At 37.2% G+C, this 24,963-nt stretch overlaps 1 long non-coding RNA gene across 2 annotated transcripts in view; it reads left to right on the top strand.

The window, feature by feature from the left end:
- Positions 1-321: 321 nt before the first annotated feature.
- LOC147370595 (uncharacterized) overlaps positions 322-24,963 on the top strand; it is a 114,114-nt gene continuing 89,472 nt past the window's right edge. The window contains exons 1-2 of one of the 2 annotated variants that reach the window (XR_015166145.1): positions 322-373; positions 2,973-3,266. This is a non-coding gene — a long non-coding RNA (uncharacterized LOC147370595). Of the gene's footprint in view, positions 479-2,972; positions 3,267-24,963 lie in introns of both variants that reach the window. The other variant, XR_015166144.1, reaches the window with a different exon arrangement.

The raw sequence follows: 24,963 nt of genomic DNA, 5'->3' as shown, positions 1-24,963 counted from the left end.
AGTTTAAAAATAAAATAAAATTAAAAAAAAAAAAGAAAACAGCAGTCTCGAAGGCCCTTGCTGAATCATCTAACTTCAGAGAAAACAAAGCCGAACTTTAGGTTCCGCCATCGTGCTTCAGGCCGGTTGTATCTATCTGAGACTTATCAGCCCCTGTCCAGAAACCATCCACCCCCTACATCTGCCAGAGACTTATCACTCCCTGCCCAGATAAAAATGTCATCTCAACTAAAGAATACCCAAAACATTCCACTTGACTAACGTTTCTCTTATCACTTTCACAAACCTCCCTTTAAATATGAAGCCTCCCTGTTCCCTCTTGTGCTCAGCCTGGTCGTTCGGCCGACTGTCGCCCCTCCTTGCCTGAATAAAGGTAACCTACTTCCATTGAGGTCATCTCCCCTTCTTTTCTGCCTTGGCCCAAACTATACTTTACAGGCTCTCTGTTAGATGTAGAAGTCTCTGCGTTTATGAATAGGTGAGTTTCAGTGCCTACTGTGTGATTACAGCATGTATACGACACGTTCTTCAAGTTTTATATATCCATTCATCCCTTGATGGCATTACTGAGGATCTATCAATAATTAAGAAGAATTTCACAGGATTAGGATCTTTAGTAATTTTCTCATATCACTCAGTTACTAATATCATCCTGTTTCCATGACTTACTTGATATTGATAAGGCTAATTTTTTTTAGTGGTTTTTCTCCTGGATTTCTTTTCTGCATACTTCTTTTTCTTCAAAATGATTCACCTATATTCTGACCACTAACATTCACACACCTGTATGTTTTTCTGGAACTCTAAGTCAAAATTTTGTGTTTTTTTTGCTGTTATTGCAGTTTCTGCGTTGTTATTGTCCTATAAGCAACTATCCCACTGTAGCTCTTTTCAGTGCTCTCCTTAATAAGAATTTGTATCTTCTGTATCTATATGCCTAGAGAGAAAAAGTAATATATCGGAGCTCAAGGTGAATTAGCAAGCTAGTGTCCTAGTCCATGTCATTCTGGCTTGTTAGGAGTGCTTTACAACTAATGCTCTTTAAGCTATTTAAAAACATCTAAGTCATTTGTAACAAATCCAAATCTTGCAACCACAGGGAAATTTGGACACCTCCAAAACCTCCAAGCCTAGAGAAATGAAATGCCTTTAAAATAATCCAATAAGAACATCAGTAAAATGATACAAAAACCAGTGGATTACAAATAATTGACATCCAAAGGCAATAAAACATAGCATATAACTGCTACAGAGCATGTTACTAACCATTCTCACATTAACAAACAATATAATAAAGAAATTAAGATGTACTTGTCTACATATTCTGAGCTTTATAGCATTTCAGTCTGTATTGTAAAATATGAGTTTAGACTTTTGCATCATTGTATAAATATCTCTGTGGCAGAAATTCTAACCAAGCAGAAAATAAAAGAATAACATCAGAACAGAAATGTGTTACTAGGTAAGACTTATTTCTTTTGTCAGCGTAACACTTTAATAATTTATGCTTGAAACAAAAATTTAAGTTTTATCTGTAGCAATGATAGTTTTTTGTATTTAGAACAGAATCACTTGCTTGGAACACTGAATTCAGCTGAATAGGCTGAAAGCTGTGGTAGCTTCCCGAAGGGCATAACTTTGTCTCAGTAAGTTATTTATTCTCACACAAAAAGCAGATAAATGAGCTCATGAATGCTTCACCTTTCATCTAATATATACACACATATACAAATGTATATGAGTTTGTGTATATGTGGGAGCATGTAATACTGTTTCTTCTCAAATGGTCCTTTATTTTAAAAGTTAAAATTATAAACACAAAATGACAAAAACTTAGTAAATATATGTGGCCAAATAAATTAAAGGAAATTTCTCATTTCTGGGGAAAAAACGGATTCTTTTAAAAAACTGGAAGGATTAGAAAACAGGTAAAAACTAAAAAAGAAAAAAAAGAATAGTAAATTAGGAAAAGAGTGAAATTGATCAAGATAAAAATACAGGCAATAAGAAAAGGCATATATTGATCTTTTAAGTACTTTTAGTATTCTTAAAGAAAGGATCTTTTCTCTATAATGTTTTTGACCCTCTGGATATCCAGGTTTTTTTCACATCTATACCACTTGAAACAAATTACTTTAGAAGCAGGGGAAACCTAAGTGGAAAAATTATTCTCTAGGCCAAAATAGACAGGGGAACATGGTGGGCTGCTGTCCATGGGGTCGCACAGAGTCGGATACGACTGAAGCGACAGCAGCAGCAGCAGCAGGCAAAAATAGGTGTACAGCCTATTCCACATTCTTGTCATATTGCCTTACTTTAATACTGCTCCCACCACGGTCTCTTCCATTTATCCTTTTTGAGTAGTATTCCCTTTTCAATAATAAAACAGACCTGAAGATTTTGCAGTATTTCTTAGAACACTGCAGACTTCTTTCAGCTACCTGTCATTCTCCTCTCTAACCGGGCAGAAAAACTGTCTTAGTGAAATGTCACTTGAGACATTTCAGTTATTTCACAAAACGAGAAAAGTAATTAAAGCCAAATGGTAAATAGAACCTTGAAGTTTCTAAGCCTTTGTGATCTGTCTCCACAGTTTCCAAGACTTTTATTTGAGAGACGCTTATAACCATTCTGAATTCTTTCAGATCAGTGACTGGCAGGGCAGCAACAGGAGGCAATCTAGAGTGGTTCTACTTAACCTTCTGTACTATGTTGATGACCATGAAAATGGAGAACACTCACTAGTTCTCTCACCTCATGGACTTTCATTGTTATAAAATTGATGATGCTTTTCAAGCCCAGTTTTATCAATGCAGAAAATAGGTAAATTTCTATACATTAACTGTTATAAAAGAAAAAAAAAAACTGAATGTTAGAATATGGTTTGGAGACACCACATTTGTAAATCAATTTGCAGTTTTCATTTTGAATACCTTTTATACTCCACTTCATGGTTTACTATTTATATGCAGAATACATGAGAAACGCTGGGCTGGAAGAAGCACAAGCTGGAATCAAGATTGCTGGGAGAAATATCAATAACCTCAGATAACCAGATGACACCACCCTTATGGCAGAAAGTGAAGAGGAACTAAAAAGCCTCTTTATGAAAGTGAAAGAAGATAGTGAAAAAGTCGGCTTAAAGCTCAACATTCAGAAAACGAAGATCATGGCATCTGGTCCCATCACTTCATGGGAAATAGATGGAGAAACAGTGGAAACAGTGTCAGACTTTATTTTTGGGGGCACCAAAATCACTGCCGATGGTAATTGCAGCCATTAAATTAAAAGATGCTTACTCCTTGGAAGAAAAGTTATGACCAACCTAGATAGTATATTGAAAAGCAGAGATAGTACTTTGCCAAAAAAGGTCCATCTAGTTAAAGCTATGGTTTTTCCTGTGGTCATGTATGGATGTCAGAGTTTGACTGTGAAGAAAGCTGAGCACCAAAGAATTGATGCTTTTGAACTGTGGTGTTGGAGAAGACTCTTGAGAGTCCCTTGGACTGCAAGGAGATCCAACCAGCCCATTCTAAAGATCATTCCTGGGTGTTCATTGGAAGGACTGATGCTAAAGCTGAAACTCCAATAATTTGGCCACCTCACATGAAGAGCTGACTCATTGGAAAAGACCCTGATGCTGGGAGGGATTGGGGGCAGGAGGAGAAGGGGACGACAGAGGATGAGATGGCTGGATGGCATCACCGACTCCATGGACATGAATTTGGGTAAATTCCAGGAGTTAGTGATGGACACGGAGGCCTGGTGTGCTGTGATTCATGGGGTCACAAAGAGCTGGACACGACTGAGTGACTGAACTGAACTTATTTCCATTAAAAACCATACCTTTTATTATTATTATCAATTAATTAGGTATATTTCTATTGGAAAACACAGAAATAGATGTGAAAGTCATTTTGGTTTACTGCCAGTATTTTCAAGTTACTAGTGTAAGCCTGACACCCTGTGGACAAACAGCAACAAAGCGAAATAAAAGATTATTTATCCATACCAACAGTAGCTATACAATTATTTTTACAGATTCTCACCTGCCGTAATCTATGAGAAAATAATTCAGTTCAGTTCAGTTCAGTCGTTCAGTCGTGTCCGACTCTTTGCGACACCATGAATTGCAGCACACCAGGCCTCCTTGTCCATCACCAACTCCCAGAGTTCACTCAAACTCACATCCATCAAGTCAGTGATGCCACCCAGCCATCTCATCCTCTGTCATCCCCTTCTCCTCTTGCCCCCAATCCTTCCCATATCATCAGAGTCTTTTCCAATGAGTCAACTCTTTGCATGAGGTGGCCAAAGTCACTGTAAATGGTGATTGCAGCCATGAAATTAAAAGATGCTACTCCTTGGAAGGAAAGTTATGACCAACCTAGATGGCATATTCAAAAGCAGAGACATTACTTTGCCAATGAAGGTCCATCTAGTCAAGACTATGGTTTTTCCAGTAGTCATGTATGGATGTGAGAGTTGGACTATAAAGAAAGCTGAGCACTGAAGAATTGATGCTTTTGAACTGTGGTGTTGGAGAAGACTCTTGAGAGTCCCTTGGACTGCAAGGAGATCCAACCAGTCCATTCTAAAGGAGATCAGTCCTGGGTGTTCTTTGGAAGGAATGATGCTGAAGCTGAAACTCCAGAAAATAATTATAATAGTTAAAAATACCCTGATATATTATATAACATGTCTTCTTTGAGCTGTGTAGGTGTGTGTTTGTGTGCCGTTTTATAATCACTAGTGAGTGATAGTCACTCAGTCATGTCTGACTCTGCCACACCTGTACTGGGGCCTGCCAGGCTCCTCTGTCCATGGAATTCTCCAGGCAAGAATATTAGAGTGGGTTGGCATTTCCTTCTCCAGGGTATCTTCCTGACCCAGGGATCGAAACCATGCCCATTGCATTAGCAGTTAGATTGTTGTTTACCACTGATCCACCAGGGAAGTCCACATCATAAATAAAACAAGTGGGAATGTGAGAATTATGTTTATTCATTTAGACAAAGGGATTTGAATTAATTTGTCAGGTAATAAGAACTTGTCAAGAAATGAATAAGAAAATAATGTATTTACTTGTACTTGGCATTTTCAACCATTTTGAGGGAGTGATATAGTTTTAAGATCCTCAAAAACAATTAAATCCAGTGTATAGAGAAATATTAAAGAGAGCTCTCTCTTTATCTGAATCATTAAACTTTCTCATCTGTCTCCTAAGACAATTTTACTAAGAAATAAAGTATCATTTTCAGAGTGTGAAAATAAGTAGTCAATTGTGATGCCAGCTCCTCAGGTGTAAGAAATGGTTTATTCATCCATATTCCCACTGCAAATTATTAGTACACATGTTAGTGTGTACATGGCTTGTGATCATTGCTCTAAGAGGTTTTTTAAAGTGTATTGTAAAATATCACAACATCTATATAGTTTATTCATATATAAATTCAATGAAGTCATCTATATTAGTACAATGTGTATAGAGGGTAGACAAAAGCTGTATATTTTCATTCCACAAATATAAGATTTGGGAAATTTGTCTGATTTGATTTCAATATCTCATCAATGTTTTATAATTATGATAGGTTGTAATGACAGGATCAGAGATGACAGTTCTTGAAGTATATGGTAAACCTTATAGGCCTTTGGAATTTATTTTGTTCAGAATGAGGATAAAAAACTGAAGAAGCTACATTCCAAGAAACTTTTAGGGTACGCTTCTTGGAAATTTCCATTAATTGGCATCAACAAATAATGGTGAATTTTTTAAAATTTAATTTAATTTTTTAACTTTACAATATTGTATTGGTTTTGCCATATATCAAATGAATCCACCACAGGCATACACGTATTCCCCATCCTGAACCCTCCTCCCTCCTCCCTCCCCATACCATCCCTCTGGGTCATCCCAGTGCACCAGCCCCAAGCATCCAGTATCATGCATCGAACCTGGACTGGTGACTCATTTCATATATGATATTATACATGTTTCAACGCCATTCTCCAAAATCATCCCACCCTCTCCCTCTCCCACAGAGTCCAAAAGACTGTTCTATACATCAGTGTCTCTTTTGCTGTCTCATATACAGGGTTATTGTTACCATTTTTCTAAATTCCATATATATGCATTAGTATACTGTATTGGTGTTTTTCTTTCTGGCTTACTTCTGTATACTAGGCTCCAGTTTCATCCACCTCATTAGAACTGATTCAAATGTATTCTTTTTAATGACTGAGTAATACTCCATTGTGTATATGTACCACTGCTTTCTTATCCATTCATCTGCTGATGGACATCTAGGTTGCTTCCATGTCCTGGCTATTATAAACAGTGCTGTGATGAACATTGGGGTACACGTGTCTCTTTCAATTCTGGTTTCCTCAGTGCGTATGCCCAGCAGTGGAATTGCTGGATCATAAGGCACTTCTATTTCCACTTTTTTTAAGGAATCTCCAGACTGTTCTCCATAGTGGCTCTACTAGTTTGCATTCCCACCAACAGTGTAAGAGGGTTCCTTTTTCTCCACACCCTCTCCAGCATTTATTGCTTGTAGACTTTTGGATCGCAGACATTTTGACTGGCATGAAATGGTACCTCATAGTGGTTTTGACTTGCATTTCTCTGATAATGAGTGATGTTGAACATCTTTTCATGTGTTTGTTAGCCATCTGTATGTCTTCTTTGGAGAAATATCTATTTAGATCTTTGGCCCATTTTTTGATTGGGTCATTTATTTTTCTGGAATTGAGCTGTAGCAGTTGCTTGTATATTTTTGAGATTAGTTGTTTGTCAGTTGCTTCATTTGCTATTATTTTCTCCCATTCTGAAGGCTTTTTCACCTTGCTTATAATTTCCTTTGTTGTGCAGAAACTTTAAGTTTAATTAGGTCCCATTTGTTTATTTTTGCTTTTATTTCCAATATTCTGGGAGGTGGGTCATAGAGGATCCTGCTGTGATGTATGTCGGAGAGTGTTTGGCCTATGTTCTCCTCTAGGAGTTTTATAGTTTCTGGTCTTACATTTAGATCTTTAATCCATTTTGAGTTTATTTTTGTGTATGGTGTTAGAAAGTGCTCTAGTTTCATTCTTTTACAAGTGGTTGACCAGTTTTCCCAGCACCACTTGTTAAAGAGATTGTTTTTTCTCCATTGTATATTCTTTCCTCCTTTGTCAAAGATAAAGTGTCCATATGTACCTGAACTTATCTCTGGGCTTTCTGTTTTGTTCCATTGATCTATATTTCTGTCTTTGTGCCAGTACCATACTGTATTGATGACTGTGGCTTTGTAGTAGAGCCTGAAGTCAGGCAGGTTGATTCCTCCAGTTCCATTCTTCTCGAGATAGCTTTGGCTATTTGAGGTTTTTTGCTATTCCATACATATTTTGAAATTATTTGTTCTAGCTCTGTGAAGAATACCATTGGTAGTTTGATAGGGATTGCATTGAATCTGTAAATTGCTTCGGGTAGTATACTCATTTTCACTATATTGATTCTTCCAATCCATGAACATGGTATATTTCTCCATCTATTAGTGTCCTCTTTGATTTCTTTCACCAGTGTTTTATAGTTTTCTATATATAGGTCTTTAGTTTCTTTAGGTAGATATATTCCTAAGTACTTTATTCTTTCCGTTGCAATGGTGAATGGAATTGTTTCTTTAATTTCTCTTTCTATTTTCTCATTATTAATGTATAGGAATGCAAGGGACTTCTGTGTGTTGATTTTATATCCTGCAACTTTACTATATTCATTGATTAGCTCTAGTAATTTTCTGATGGAGTCTTTAGGGTTTTCTATGTAGAGGATCATGTCATCTGCAAACAGTGAGAGTTTTATTTCTTCTTTTCCAATTTGATTCCTTTTATTTCTTTTTCTGCTCTGATTGCTGTGGCCAAAACTTCCAAAACTATGTTGAATAGTAATGGTGAAAGTGGGCACCCTTGTCTTGTTCCTGACTCTAGAGGAAATACTTTCAATTTTTCACCATTGAGGATAATGTTTGCTGTGGGTTTGTCATATATAGCTTTTATTATCTTGAGGTATGTTTCTTCTAGTCCTGCTTTCTGGAGAGTTTTTATCATAAATGGATGTTGAATTTTGTCAAAGGCTTTCTCTGCATGTATTGAAATAATCATATGGTTTTTATTTTTCAATTTGTTAATGTGGTGTATTACATTGATTGATTTGTGGACATTGAAGAATCCTTGCATCCCTGGGATAAAGCTCACTTGGTCATGGTGTAAGATCTTTTTAATGTGTTGTTGGATTCTGATTGCTAGAATTTTGTTAAGGATTTTTGCATCTATATTCATCAGTGATATTGGCCTGTAGTTTTCTTTTTTTGTGGCATCTTTGTCAGGTTTTGATATTAGGGTGATGGTGACCTCATAGAATGAGGTTGGAAGTTTACCTTCCTCTGCAATTTTCTGGAAGATTTTGAGTAGGATAGGTGTTAGCTCTTCTCTAAATTTCTGGTAGAATTCAGCTGTGAAGCCGTCTGGACCTGGGCTTTTGTTTGCTGGAATAATGGTAAATTTTTGACTCTTCTACCTGTGGTGGATTCATGTTGATGTATGGCAAAACCAATACAATAGTGTAAAGTAATTAACTTCCAATCAAAATAAATTTATATTAAAAATAAATTTATATTAAAAATAAATAAAAAATAAAATAAAAAACATAGTTATTCTAATTAAGTGATAGATGAAATAAATGGATTGAATAGGTTGCTCTATCTCTGTGCTACCGACATACTCAATCTTCCTGAAATCCTAGCTTCATAGTACCATTCCCCATATTGGAAACTTCATTGATGGTGATTTAGTTGCTAAGTCATGTCCTACTCTTGTGACCCCATGGACTGTAGCCTGCTAGGCTCCTCTGTCCATGGGATTATTCAAGCAAGAACACTGGAGTAGGTTGCCATTTCGTTTGCTAGGGTTTCTTTCCCACTCAGGAATCTAACTTGGGTCTCCTGAATTGCAGGCAGATTCTTTACAGACTGAGCTACGAGGGAATGACCCTTGTTTTTCCATAGGATCAAGGCCAAAATCCTAGACAAATCAAGCTAGGTCTTTCATCAACTAACTTCTACTTAATTCCCCAACCTAGACACCTAGGTCCAACCCTACACATACTCCATTCAGCTCACAGAGAGCACTGTTCTTCAGTGAAACACCATTTTATCTCCTACATTGTTGTATTGCTCACTCTGCTTGACATTGTTCTCTCCTCTGTTGGAAAAAATCCAAAGTGTGTGTGGTAGAAAGTAAAGGGATAATTTTATCAACTCAAAAACAAAGTGGGTTCCAACCATAGTTCTTGGGTTTGCATGGCTTCAGTGCCATAATTCCACTGTATCTCAGTTTCCTCATAATGTTCAGGTTGTTGTTGTTCAGTCACTATGTCATATTCAACTCTTTTTGACACTATGAACTGTAGTCTTCCAGGTTCCTCTATCTGTGGGATTTCTCAGGCAAGAATACTGAAGTGGACTGCCATTTCCTCCTCCAGAGGATCTTCCCCACCCAGGGATAGAACCTGTGTCTCCTGCATTGACAGGCATATTTTTTACCACTGCACCACCAGGAAATCCCCTAATATTTATGTTGTTGAGCCAGAAATAGTATATGTATAGGGCCTGATGGCAGAAAGTGAAGAAGAACTAAAGACCCTCTTGATGAAAGTGAAAGAGGAAAGTGAAAATGTTGGCTTAAACCTCAACATTCAGAAAACTAAGATCCTGGCATCTGGTCCCCTCACTTCACAGCAAATAGATGGGGAAACAGTGGAAACAGTGTCAGACTATTTTGGGGGGCTCCAAAATCACTGCAGATGATGATTGCAGCCATGAAATTAAAAGATGCTTACTTCTTGGAAGGAAATTTATGACCAACCTAGACAGGATATTAAAAAGTAGAGACATTACTTTGTCAACAAAGATCCATCTAGTCAAGGCTAGATGGTTTTCCCAAAACTACTGATTTTTCCAGTAGTCATGTGTGGATGTGAGAGTTGGACTATAAAGAAAGCTGAGCACTGAAGAATTGATGCTTTTGAACTGTGGTGTTGGAGTAGACTCTTGAGAGTACCTTGGACTGCAAGGAGATCCAACCAGTCCATCCTGAAGGAGATCGGTCCTGGATGTTTATTGGAAGGACTGTTGTTGAAGCTGAAACTCCAATATTTTGACCACGGGATGCAAAGAGCTGACTCATTTGAAAAGACTCTGATGTTGGGAAAGATTGAAGGCAAGAGGAGAAGGGAACGACAGAGAATGAGATGGTTAGATGGCATCACCGACTCACTGGACATGAGTTTGGGTAAACTCTGGGAGTTGGTGATGGACAGGGAGGCCTGGCATGCTGTGGGTTCATGGGGTCGCAAAGAGTCGGACATGACTGAGTGACTGAACTGAACTGAACTGAGAGCCTGATAGGAAATAAATGCTCAATAAATATAAAATACTGTTTTCTCTTAAAAACCTAATTTTCAAAGTAAATTCCTCTGTAAAACATGCCTGCATTTGCCAGACATGTTAATAACCTGGCAATGCATCTGTTGTCACATTTGCCACACTATATCACTACCTGTGATTCTCAAATTTATTTCCAGTCTAGATCTGAGTTCTAGAATCTTATTTCCAACTACCTTTTCAACATTTATTTGTTAACTCATAGATGTATCAAACTTAAATTTCCAAAACACAATTATTCATATTTTCCCTTCTAATTATACTTACCTCAAACTTTATCTAATAATTATGTTCATCATTCAATCTCTGGCTTAGGCTTCACAACCAGTCCATCATGAAATCCATTCTGTTTTATCATCTCTATCTCCAAGCTTATCTTCATAAGTTTATTCTGAGTCATCTTTAATTTGTTTTTTAATTGTTTAATTGGCATAAAATGGCTTTACAATTTTGTGTCGCTTTCTGCCATCCATACAGCAATGCAAACCAGTAACAATTACATATATAATCCCATCCATCTAGGTCATCACAGAGTGTCAGCACGGTATTATTCAGCAACTTTCCACCATATCATTATCTCTTGACCAAAATTCTGTACCAACCCCCTAACTCTTCCTTACCTACAAGTTTTCTACTTCTAGTCCAAACAACCCACTCATCCCACATCATATGCTAATTCATAAATGGTAAAGCTCACATCAATATTTGGCCATTCACTATAATATCATCCAAATTTATGAATCAAATAGGCAACGTCAATATGATCTATCTTGCTTCCATTTCTGAACTTGTATCCTGCCAGAGTCTTTCTCATTTACTACAATCCAGCCCAAGCAGTCTTCTTAATGTCCTTTGGGTAGTGGCCAGTTCAGGTTGTTATAACAGAATACCATAGATCTGGTGGCTTATACAACAAGCATTTATTTCTCACTGTTCTGCTGGCTGGTAAATCCAAGATCAAGGTGTAGGTAGATTCTGTCTCTGGTGAGAGCTCACCTTTTGCTATGCCCTCATAAGGGAACTCTCTGGGATCTCTTCTATAAAAGCATTTGTCCTCTTCCTGAGGCATCTACCCTCATGACTTAATCACCCCCTCAAAGACCTTATTTCCCAATATCATCATATGGGCAATCAGGATTTAACATATGAATTGAGGGAACACAATATTCATTCCATAGTGTTCTGTCAATCTCACTCCCAAATTGCCCTTTGAATGTTATACCTTCTGACTGGAACATTTCCCCACAAATATTCACAAAAAATTCTCCTTTCTTCTCTGTTCAAATGGAAATGACAAATCATTGCCTATACATAAACTTATCAGGGCTTCCCCGATGGCTCAAGCAGTAAAGAATCAGTCTGCAATTCAGGAGACACAGGTTTAATTCCTGGGTCAGAAAGACCCACTGGAGAAGGAAATGGCAACCAACTCCAGTATTCTTGCCTGGAGACTCTCATGGACATAGGAATCTGGTGGTCAACACTCCATGGGGTCACAAAGAGTCAGACACGACTGAATGTACATGCACAATCTTATCAACAGCTGAATATGTTATATTTTTATTCAAACAAAAATATCTTTGTATCCCTATTCTTAAATTTATAAGCTCCTTCGGGGAATAGCCAGTTTCCCTGTTGGCTCAGATGGTAAAGAACCTGCCTGCCATTCAGGAGACATGGATTCAATCCCTGGGTCTGGAAGATCCCCTGGAGAAGGGAATGGCTATCCACTTCAATATTCTTGCCTGTAAAATTCCATGGACAGAGGAGCCTGGTAGGCTACAGTCCATGGGATCACAAAGAGTCAGACATGACTGAGAAGATAGTATTGACAGATAAATTCACTGCAAAATTCCCAGTGACTTGTACATATTAGTTGCTTAAAAAAGACTAGTTGTCCTCTTCTCTACAGCTTCACAGACACATTGTCTCCGTATGGTAAAATGTACTTAAAAACACATTTTGGGAGTATTAAAATTGGTAATGAAATCTTACAAAACATGAATTATAACAATAATACAAAGCATGTTACAAGTGGATTATAATCATAAAAGGACAAAAGGCTATATTTTGCCTCTCATAAAACTTAAAACAGGTAAAGCATAAAATCAGTCTACTTGAATTTTGAAACTTGTCGAATACACTCATGCTGCTCAGAGCTTCCAATTCTTAATGTTGAAAAACAAACACCCTCTTGTTTACACAGAGCAATTGTCTCAGACTATATTCACTAATTTCTTGTTGTTTCTGTTTTAAGTCAGACACCTTTCACTTTCCAGGTATAAGACTAGTATTACTTTTTATGTTTATGGCCCTATAAATTTCAGTCAGCTGTTTATTCATGTCTACTTTCTGCTTCCTGTCATTTAACTCCCCATTAAGAACTCTAGAGCATGTATTTGCCGGAATAGTTTTTCACATTCCAATGTACATTTAGTGTATTCGTTCTTCTGGAGGCTAAAGGTTCTCATCCTGATCCATGTTCAAGGACTCTTTGCATCAGCTCTTGGCATTTCAGGAATGGTATGAAAAACAACTGACTTGATGTTTTTGTTAATATTTCTCTAGTTTACTTAAGACCCCAAAAGGAATTGTAAAGCTAGAGTGGAAAAATAGCACATTATCCTATTAATAACTTCAGTTCTGGCCTAAAACACTATGCAACTGAACTTGGATGTCAAGTGTTATTGATTACTACTTTTGGGTGAAAAAGTAGTACTTAACTTTCTAGGCCTTGGTTTCCTTATTAGCAAAATGTAAATACTACTGATCTGTACATTGATTTTATGATTGAAATAAAAATATTCCTCATTGTTGATTACATAACATAAACATTGTATTTTGACATTAGAGATTAAATGGGAAAGCATTAATATAAAAGGGCTTCCCTGGTGAATCAGTAGTAAAGAATCTGCCTGCAATGCAGGAGTTGCCAGTTCGACCCCTGGGTTGTAAGATTCCATCGAGAAGGGCATGGTGACCCACTCTGGTATTCCTGCCTGGAGAATCCCATGGACAGAGGAGCCTAGTGGGCCACAGTCCATAAGGTCACAAAGAGTCAGACATGACTGAAGTGACTGAGAACACAGATAAGTATAGTGTATAGTACAATGTCTGGAATATAGTGTATACACAACTAATGATTGATAGGGTTACTGGTTAAAATTAAGTTACTTCTTACTTTTTATATTAGAAAATATGGCAAAGTACATTTAAAAACTTTACCATTGAAGATTATTTCCATTATTTCACTTTAATATTACATAAAATAGTAAAATTTCAAACTTGTTAGCTGATTTCATGCATATTACTCTTAGCTCATGAGATAAGCAAGATACTTATTAATATGCTTATAAAATCAATGAAGAAATAAAGGAAGAAAGAAAGAAAGTTTAAAAAGCTTTCATACCTCATCAGTCAGTTCAGTCACTCAGTCGTGTCCGACTTTTTGGGACCCCATGAATTGCAGCATGCCAGGCCTCCCTGTCCATCACCAACTCCTGGAGTTCACTCAAACTCACGTCCATCGAGTCAGTGATGCCATCCAGTCATCTCATCCTCTGTTGTCCCCTTCTCCTCCTGCCCCCAATCCCTTCCAGCATCAGAATCTTTTCCAATGAGTCAACTCTTCGCATGAGGTGGCCAAAATACTGGAGTTTCAGCTTTAGCATCATTCCTTCCAAAGAACACCCAGGGCTGATCTCCTTTAGAATGGACTTCATACAAACTGATATTTCAAGACTAGGACCCAAATAGTCTATATTATAATAGTCCAATTTATTAGGTTCTTACAGCATATTTTAATTTTTTAAATTTTAATTATCTTTTATTAAACTTTTTTACAAGAGAATTATCCCATAAATGCTCCAATCAATACCCTCTTTGGATCTTTCAGTTTCATTTTTTCAGGTACCATCATTCAATGCAATCATGTGTTTGTGTGAACTTTTCAGTTTCTGAGGCATAGCAACCAGGTAATTTTTCTTTTAGTTTTTCCATATAAACACTTGATTGTATTCAACAGGGCATTAGAATAGAAGCCTGAATCTTATTCAGTTACAATATTAGTCAAATCATCTTTTGTTGCATAATAGACATCTTACTCATGCTAATTTGTCAAATAAAAGAATGTATTGGATCACATGGATTAAAAATTCATATATGACTTGAGCCTAGAGCGTGAACTATGTCACCATAACAAATATCTCCTTCTCTCCACCTGGTCCCCTAGTGGGATAGCTTATTCTCAGGTTCCACAGTGAAGCAAGATAGCTAACCCATACTTTTTTCAATGTGTGACTTCTTTTTGATGGATGTTGTTTGTGTATATGCATCTTTGCAATCCCATAAGCTATAGCCCGCCAGGATCCTCTGTCCATGGAATTTTCCAGACAAGAATACAAAAGTGGGTTGCCATGCCTTTCTCCAGGGGATCTTACTGACCCAGGGGTCAAAGCTGAGTGTCTTGCATCTCATGCATCAGCAGGTGGGAACTTTAACAGCTGAGCCACCAGGGAAGCCCATACATTTATTAAACACCTACTATTTTAGGCACTGTTATATATAATTTTCATATGTTAACTCATTTATTCTCAGAAAACATAACTTACAAAGTGACTAAGTTTACTATCCCTATTTTATAAGTTGAGATTCTCTGAAGGCTAAGTAGTTTGCCAAAGATCATAGAGCCAATATGAAGAAAATATGGGATTTAAGCCAAATAGTCTAATTGTAGAATTCAAACTTTCAAGTATTTTGCTTTCTGTCTTATGATAAACCCATAGAAATTTTATTTCTCATGCCAGCATTATTCAAAAGTGAAAATTAAATAGTAGGACTAAAACCAAAACACTGAATCATTTGGCAGTCTATAATAAAAGCAAAGCAGTGATAGTTTAAGCTCTCCTAAATTGCATGTGCAATTCTGAGTTGATGTTTATGGCTCACATTTGAGTATTGCCAATTTAAAGAACTGTGGTAGGCTTAAATACAAGGCTATCTTTAAAAGTAGGTAGGCATTATCTGCATTTACACAGTGACAGTTACTAACTACTGTAGTCTTCAGTAGTTCAAATGCAACTCCAGGGTTATCTCATGATAACAAAACCAATAACTCACGTCCTCCTTCAGACAGTGGATTAGAAAACTAAGAATGAAGTGAGTACTCTGGAGGTGTCTTGCATATGTTGCTGTCTAGAGGAGAAGAGAGAAAGGTTGCTGTATGAACTATGGCCATTCTATAAATTCTATACCATCTCAAGTTTGAATTATGCATTTCACAAAAGTGTTCTCTGATTACAAACCTGACAAGAATGAAAACATGGTTTAATATGACAATCAGTGGTCCCAACATGTATTATCCATGAGTTCTGATAGAAAGCAAAAAACAGCTACTAAACTGTATAAAATATGAATATAAATTATATAAATTTTAGTTAACTGCCTCATGTGTGGATTTACTTAAAGCTCATAATTACCTGGCAGCACAGTTGGTAAAGAATCTGCCTATAATGCAGGAAACTGGGTCAGAAGTTTCCCTGGAGAAGGAAATGGCAGCCCATTCCAGTATTCTTGCCTGGAGAATCCCATGGACAGAGGAGCCTGGTGGGCTACAGTCCATGGCATTGCACAGAGTAGGACATGACTGAGCAACTAACATTTTTTCACAGTTACCTTCTGCATTATTATTATCTATGTTTTCTGAAAGAGAAATTCTGAAAAATAATATAATTTAACAAGCATACAATAAAATTAAGTTTTAACAGCTTGTAAGTAACAAATAGAAGACAGAATTGGTCTCCCTGCTTGGAGGGCTGCATCCCTGTCATGGCCATGTTCTTGTCAAACCATGGCACCACTGATGTGTCCAAACAGACATCTGAAAGACAACCAGATGTGATTGCAATGAGACAGAATTTCAGTGATGCACTGGCCTTGACAGTTTACGTTTTACTTGAATACAAGTTCTGTAGAGTATGAAGTAATTGTTTTTAATTTTATTGTAGGCTATTGTGCATTCCTGAATGTTTAATGTGTTTTATGCTTAATGTTTAATGTGTGTGTTTTATGCTTTATGTTTAATGAGAACATCCTAATGGCAAAACACAAAACAATCGGAATTCCCAGGGTGACAAATTGGGAATAAATATTAGTTTCTATGGGAATATGTATATATATATATAGGCTTGCCAGATGGTGCAGTAGTAAAGGATCCGCCTGCCAATTCAGGAGACATGGGTTCAATTACTGGGTCAGGAAGATCCCCTAGAGTAGGAAATGGTAACCCACTCCCATTTTCTTGCCTGGAAAATTTTCCATGGGCAGGGGAGCCTGGTGGGCTACAGTCCATGGGGTCACAAAGAGTCAGACATGACTGAGTATGGATTCTCATGTGCACATGTGTGTGTGTGTGTCTGTGCACGTGCACACACACACTCACACATACATACAATGGGGATATATAAACATGTTAGTTTCTATGGGAACATAAATATGGCATATAACAAACATGTAATTTAGATGACTGAAAGAGCAGAAAACAAAACTGTGTATATGTATTCTATTTTTAGCATTTCTCTTAGAAAAAAAAATCATACTTCAAAGCTATTTAAAAATACATTTTGAATTTTATTGTTTTCTGAATGCCTAATGGGCTTCCCTGGTAGCTCAGATGGTAAAGAATCTGGAGACCAGGGCTCTATCCATAGGTGGGGAAGATCCCCTGGAGAAGGGAATGGCAACCAGTACTCTTGCCAGGAGAATTCCATGGACAGAGGAGCCTTGTGGGATACAGTCCATGGGATCACAACGAGCTGGGCACAACTGAGTAACTAACACACAATTCCTTTTAGTGTAATCAGGAAATCCATGGTTCTATCCATATAATCTATAAGCATTCATTGGGTTTTTTGATGAGATATAGTCATAATCAGTAAAAGGAAAGGAAAGAATATATACCTTAAACAGATTAAGATCATGTATGTTGTAGTTAGTGCTTATCTGATTGAGGTGTGAGATACTGGTCGAATGGAGAAATGAAAAGATACTTCTGTCAAAGGGGATAAAGATTTTGGTCTTGATGCAGGAAAGTATTTATAGGAGTTCAAGTAAAGCATGATTTCTAATTGTTTAACACAAAAATTGCTACTAAAAAATACAAAGAAAGCCTTTAGGTATTGTTGTGCCTTCCAAAAATTGTACAGTATTATTGAAAAGAAAAATAAAAAGCTTTGTATGTTGACAAATAATTAAAATACAGTTTCTGAAACAAACAGGTTTTATGATATTAAGAAAACAATTCAAACTCCTTGAGCCTTAGAGTTTTCATCTATAAAATGAAGATGTCATTAGTTTCCACAGAAGGTTGTTATTCAGATTAAATAAAAGCTGAAATCATAAAATGTTATTAAAAAGTTCCTGTGCTGTACTAAATTGCTTAGGTTGTGTCCTACCCTTTGTGAGCTGATGTACCATAGCCCACTACCACAAAAAAAAAAAAAAAAAAAGTTCCTCTGTCCACAGGATTCTCCAGGCAAGAATACTGAAGTGGATTATCATGCCCTTCTCCAGGGGATCTTACTGACCCAGGGATGGAATCTGCTTCTCTTACATTCCCTGCATTGGCAGACAAGTTATTTACCACTAGCGCTACCAGGGAAGCCCTAAAAAGTGCCTACAAAATAAAAAAAAAATCAATGTATGTTTTGCTGCTTCATGTCCTAAGATCTTTCTAGATATAAAAAGGGTTGTGAAATGCTCTCAAGAAATTGATGAAACTTGACAGCATTCTTCATGGTTGAAGCTATATGAAATTTCTAACTGGACAAAATTAAATCAATTCCTGAGTTCCCTTTTTCTCTGAAGGGAGGATCACCACTTTCTCCCCTGGAAAGTGTATATAACATCTATAGCATTTCTGCTGGGATGTGAGATTTACAAATAGTTATATCTTACTTTAATAACATGCTTCACAGATGCATCTGAGCAACAATTACATTGCTATATACCAGATGAACAAGATAATTTCTAAAGATAATAATATAATAATTTCTAAAATAATAATAATGATAATAAAGCAATCTAACATATACCAGGATACTGAGTGCCTACTATTTTCCTAGATCATCTCACTTAATTCTCAAACCAACCTTACAATGTTAGTATTGTTAAAGTATGATTTCAAAATGTTAAAAATATGACCCTTATACAAGTATAAATTTTATACACATAAAATATTTTAGTAAAGTCACTCATACTGAAATTAATAAAACTGGACATGGAACAACAGGCTGGTTCCAAATAGGAAAAGGAGTACGTCAAGGCTGTATATTGTCACCCTGCTTATTTAACTTATATGCAGAGTACATCATGAGAAACGCTAGACTAGAAGAAGCACAAACTGGAATCAAGATGGCCAGGAGAAATATCAATAACCTCAGATACGCAGATGACACCACCCTTATGGCAAAAAGTGAAGAGGAACTAAAAAGCCTGTTGATGAAAGTGAAAGAGGAGAGTGAAAAGGTTGGCTTAAAGCTCAACATTCAGAAAACTAAGATCATGGCATCTGGTCCCATCACTTCATGGGAAATAGATGAGGAAACAGTGGAAACAGTGTCAGACTTTATTTTTGGGAACTCCAAAATCACTGCAGACGGTGACTGCAGCCATGAAATTAAAAGACACTTACTCCTTGGAAGAAAAGTTATAACCAACCTAGATAGCATATTGAAAAGCAGATCTAATGAGGTGGATGAAACTGGAGCCTATTATACAGAGTGAAGTAAGCCAGAAAGAAAAACACCACTATAGTATACTAACGCATATATATGGAATTTAGAAAGATGGTAACAATAACCCAGGATACGAGACAGCAAAAGAGATACTGATGTATAGAACAGTCTTTTGGACTCTGTGGGAGAGGGAGAGGGTGGGATGATTTGGGAGAATGGCATTGAAACATATATAATATCATATATGAAACGAGTCGCCAGTTCAGGTTCGATGCAGGATACTGGATACTTGGGGCTGGTGCGCTGGGACGACCCAGAGGGATGGTATGGGGAGGGAGGAGGGAGGAGGGTTCAGGATGGGGAACACATGTATACCTGTGGCACATTCATGTTGATATATGGCAAAACCAATACAATAATGTAAAGTTAAAAAATAAAAAAAAAAATAAAAAAGCAGAGACATTACTTTGCCAACAAAGGTCTGTCTAGTCAAGGTTATGGTTTTTCCAGTGGTCATGTATGGATGTGAGAGTTGGACTGTGAAGAAAGCTGAGCACCAAAGAATTGATGCTTTTGAACTGTGGTGTTGGAGAAGACTCTTGAGAGTCCCTTGGCCTGCAAGGAGATCCAACCAGTCCATACTGAAGGAGATTAGCCCTTGGATTTCTCTGGAGGGAATGATGCTAAAGCTGAAACTCCAGTACTTTGGCCACCTCATGTGAAGAGTTGACTCATTGGAAAAGACTCTGATGCTGGGAGGGACTGGGGGCAGGAGGAGAAGGGGATGACAGAGGATGAGATGGCTGGATGGCATCACTGACTCGATGGATGTGAGTCTGAGTGAACTCCGGGAGTTGGTGATGGACAGGGAGACCTGGCATGCTGCGATTCACGGGGTCGCAAAGAGTCAGACACGACTGAGTTACTGAACTGAACTGAAACCTGTTTCAAATGCATTTAAAGATCTGGGCATTTATAAACATTTTAATAAAATAATATTATAATGAGAGTCATAGGCTAGCTACAAAAGTGGTTAATGTGCTTAATACTCTACAAGATAATAAGCCATAAACTTTGAAGTTATATTTTCCACTGGACAGAAATAATTTACATCTCTACCAGCCCAAAGTCTAAAAATAACATGTAAGGTCACTAATTAAGAGACCTTTAATAAACAGTAAGCAGGGAATGAACAAAGTATGTTTTCTAAATAATTAGTACTCAAGTGGGCCTATGCTCCTGTATAACCACTCATCTTTTAGCTTTATTTCCAAGTTTTGATAATCTTTCTTAACAGTATTATATTCATGCCGTATTTCAAGTGGTTAAGCTGAATTCTAGATAGTTTAGGTCAATTGTTTAAGGTCTCATGCTTTATTAATATTAAAGTCAAGTTTAAAACTTAAGTTGTCTTGCTCCAAACCATAACTCTTTCCTACAACACTTATTTAATGTGTTAGATAGACTTAATTTCCCAGACATTTTATTCCCCTGTCCCTTACACACAACCTTTCCTCTCCCTTTGTGACTACTCTGTATTATACCATCAGAAGCAGCTAATTGAGAGACAGAAAGGTATTCTATTGTTTCCAAACTCTGCTCAGGAAGACATTATGGATACAAGTTTTTCCATAACTTATTTGGTGAAATACTTGGCCTAACATGAAAGCATCACTATGAACAAAACTAGTGGAGGTGATGGAATTCCAGTTGAGCTATTTCAAATCCTAAAAGATGATGCTGTGAAAGTGCTACACTCAATATGCCAACAAATCTGGAAAACTCAGCAGTGGCCACAGGCCTGGAAAAGGTCAGTTTTCATTCCAATCCCAAAGAAAGGCAATGCCAAAGAATGCTCAAACTATCACACAATTGCACTCATCTCACACGCTAGTAAAGAAATGCTCAAAATTCTCCAAGCCAGACTTCAGCAATACATGAACCACGAACTTCCAGATGTTCAAGCTGGTTTTAGAAAAGGCAGAGGAACCAGAGATCAAATTGCCAACATCCGCTGGATAATGGAAAAAGCAAGAAAGTTCCATAAAAACGTTTATTTCTGCTTTAATGACTATGCCAGAGCCTTTGACTGTGTGGATCACAATAAACTGTGGAAAATTCTGAAAGAGATGGGAATACCAGACCACCTGACCAGCCTCTTGAGAAACCCATATGCAAGTCAGGAAGCAACAGTTAGAACTGGACATGGAACAACAGACTGGTTCCAAATAGGAAAAGGAGTACGTCAAGGCTGTATATTGTCACCCTGCTTATTTAACTTATATGCAGAGTACATCATGAGAAACGCTGGGCTGGAAGAAACACAAGCTGAAATCAAGATTGCCAAGAGAAATATCAATAACCTCAGATATGCAGATGACACCACCCTTATGGCAGAAAGTAAAGAGGAACTCAAAAGCCTCTTGATGAAAGTGAAAGAGGAGAGTGAAAAAGTTGGCTTAAAGCTCAACTTTCAGAAAACGACGATCTTAGCATCTGGTCCCATCACTTCATAGGAAATAGATGGGGAAACAGCGGAAACAGTGTCAGACTATTTTTGAGGCTCCAAAATCACTACAGATGGTGATTGCAGCCATGAAATTAAAAGACACTTACTCCTTGGAAGGAAATTTATGACCAACCTAGACAGCATATTAAAAAGCAGAGACATTATTTTGCCAACAAAGGTCCATCTAGTCAAGGCTATGGTTTTTCCAGTGGTCATGTATGGATGTGATAGTTGGACTGTGAAGAAAGCTGAGCACCAAAGAATTGATGCTTTTGAACTGTGGTGTTGTAGAAGACTCTTGAGAGTCCCTTGGACTGCAAAGAGATCCAACCAGTCCATTCTAAAGGAGATCAGCCCTTGCTGTTCATTGGAAGGACTGATGCTGAAGCTGAAATTCTATTACTTTGGCCATGGGAAGAGTTGACTCATTGGAATAGACTCTGATGCTGAGAGGGATTGGGGGCAGGAGGAGAAGGGGACAACAGAGGATGAGATGGCTGGATGGCATCACCGACTCGGACGTGAGTTTGAGTGAACTCCGGGAGTTGGTGATGGACAGGGAGGCCTGGCATGCTGCAATTCATGAGGTCACAAAGAGTCGGACATGAGTAAGCAACTGAACTGAACTGAACCTGAAATCATATGGGATAAAAATCTGACCTGAGATGACATAAAGATATCTAGAGATTTTACTTATCTCTATTAGAGTGAGAGTTTTTTATTTTTTTTATTTTTTTATTTTTTTTATTTATTTATTTTTTTCTGTTTAACTGTGTATATTTGATTAGAGTATTATTAGAACAACACTGCATTTGTTACTTACAAAACAAAACAAACAAAAAAAACCCTTATTTTCATACAGCTAGGCCCAAAATTTAGGTAAGGCTCCATTGTATAGTGTGGATATTCCAAATACAAAGAGGGAATTTCCAGGCACACTGGTCTGTGACTTTCCAGTAATTCACATTCTTGAGAAAGTCTTCTCTTGACCACTCTGTCTAAATCATCAGTCCCCTCACCCTTGTCCATACCACCCCCAACCCCAGACTCATACACATACACATCTACTGCTACCTACCTATACATCTTTGTATCTGTCTACTTAGCATCATCTATTTTCTTTCTATTCTCTGTCTCATTTATAGTAACACAATCTTTAAGACAATAGAACATTTTTTGTTGTTAACAACTTTATTCACAGAAGTAAAAGACATATAACTTACAAATAGTAATAGATGATGGGGTGAATAAAAGGAATTAAAATACCTTGCATGTCTAATCCATTTACACTTTATAAATCTTTTGATATTTAACTTACCATTGCTATTGTTAGCTGAAAAAGAATAATTATTGCAGAGTTATCTGAGAAACTCATCCTTTCAAGTATCACCATAGCCATTTCATTTGTGCTTTCTCAATGGCTTTTTTACAAGGGACTGTTCACAAGATAACATCTACTTTCTTAAATCAAATTATTGATATGTAATTGATGTATAAGTGAAAGCTGCTCAGTCGTGTCGGACTGTTTGTAACCCCATGGACTATAGAGTCTATGGAATTCTCCAGGCAAGAATACTGGAGTAGGTATCCATTTGCTTCTCCAGGGGATCTTCCCAACCCAGGGATCAAACCCAGGTCTCCCACATTGCAGGGGGATTCTTTTCAAGCTGAGCCATCAGGGAAGCCCAATTGATGTATATAATACATTGAAAATGGGCTTCCCAAGTAGCTCATTGGCAAAGAATCCACCTACCAATTCAGGAAATGTGATTTTGATCCCAGAGTTGGAAAAACCCTGGAGTAGGAAATGGCAACCCACTCCAATATTCTTGTCTGGAAAATTTTCCATGGACAAAGGAGCCTGGTGGGCTGCAGTCCATGGGACTGCAAAGAGTCAGACATGTTTTAGTGACTAAAACAACAACAATATTGAAAATACTTAAAGTGAAAAATTTGATAAGTTTCCATATATGAACCATGACCACAATGAAGATAGCGGACCTATTATGTCCCAAAAGTTTCCTCATGCCCTGTTGTAATAATTATTTCTTCTCCCTCTTGCCTTATACCTGTCTGCCACATGCATTCATCCCTAGAAAACAACTGATATGCTTTTCTCTAGAATGTCATGTGCATAAAACTATAGTATATATACATATTTTGTCTGACTTTAATTCACCAGAATTATTTTAGCATTCACCCATTTATGTTGTTACATGTATCTAGTTCATTCTAGTTTATTGTTCTGTATTACTGTACTGTTGGTGTAACACAAATTGCATGTCTGTTCACCTGATAGACACGATCTATCAAAGTAATCATATTTGTGTGTATTCACTTTAGTGTTTCAATATGGTGCATTCATTACATTGATTTACAAACACTAAACTGACCTAGCAGACTTCAGATACATTCCACTTGTAATGGTATAATCTCCTTTTGGAGAAGGCAATGGCAACCCACTCCAGTACTCTTGCCTGGAAAATCCCATGGATGGAGGAGCCTGGTAGGCTGCAGTCCATGGGGTCGCTAAGAGTCGGACACGACTGAGCGACTTCACTTTCACTTTTCACTTTCCTGCATTGGAGAAGGAAATGGCAACCCACTCAAGTGTTCTTGCCTTGCCTGGAGAATCCCAGGGAGAACCTGGTGGGCTGCCGTCTCTAGGGTCGCACAGAGTCGGACATGACTGAAGCGGCTTAGCAGCAGCAGCGGCAGCAATCTCCTTTTTAAAAATCGCTGTGTTTATTTATTCTTTTAAAACAGTTATTGCATCTATGCTTAGGAGATGTATCGGCCAGTAATACTCTTATTGACTTGCAATAACTTTGATTTTGTTTTTGGCATTAAGTTAATTAGTCTTAATTTATCTTTAAATATCTGATAAAATTTACAAATAAAGCCACTTGAAATTTCCTTTGTGGGAATATATATATATATATATGTACACACACACAACAAACCATTTTATTTTAAACAGAAGTGAAGATATCAATTTATTGTTAAGTGGAATTTAGTCATGTGCATTTTTCTTGGAATTGATCTATTTAATTTGTTATTGAATCTTGTCATTGATTTGTTTCTAATATTTTCTTACTATACTTTTAATATCTCTTTTGATAAAACATGTCTCATTTTCTAATTTGTTTTTTTCTTCTCTATTTTTTTTCCTAATCACTTTGTCTAGAGGTTTATCAGTGTTATTGAACTATTTTGGTTTCTTTTTCTATCCTTTTTCTAT

The sequence above is a fragment of the Bos grunniens genome, chromosome 6 (genome assembly GCF_055505025.1).
Source record: "Bos grunniens cultivar Pamir isolate PY7600 chromosome 6, Bosgru_T2T1.0, whole genome shotgun sequence".
Taxonomy (NCBI): domain Eukaryota; kingdom Metazoa; phylum Chordata; class Mammalia; order Artiodactyla; family Bovidae; genus Bos; species Bos grunniens.
This window is presented reverse-complemented; position numbering and strand designations above follow the sequence as displayed.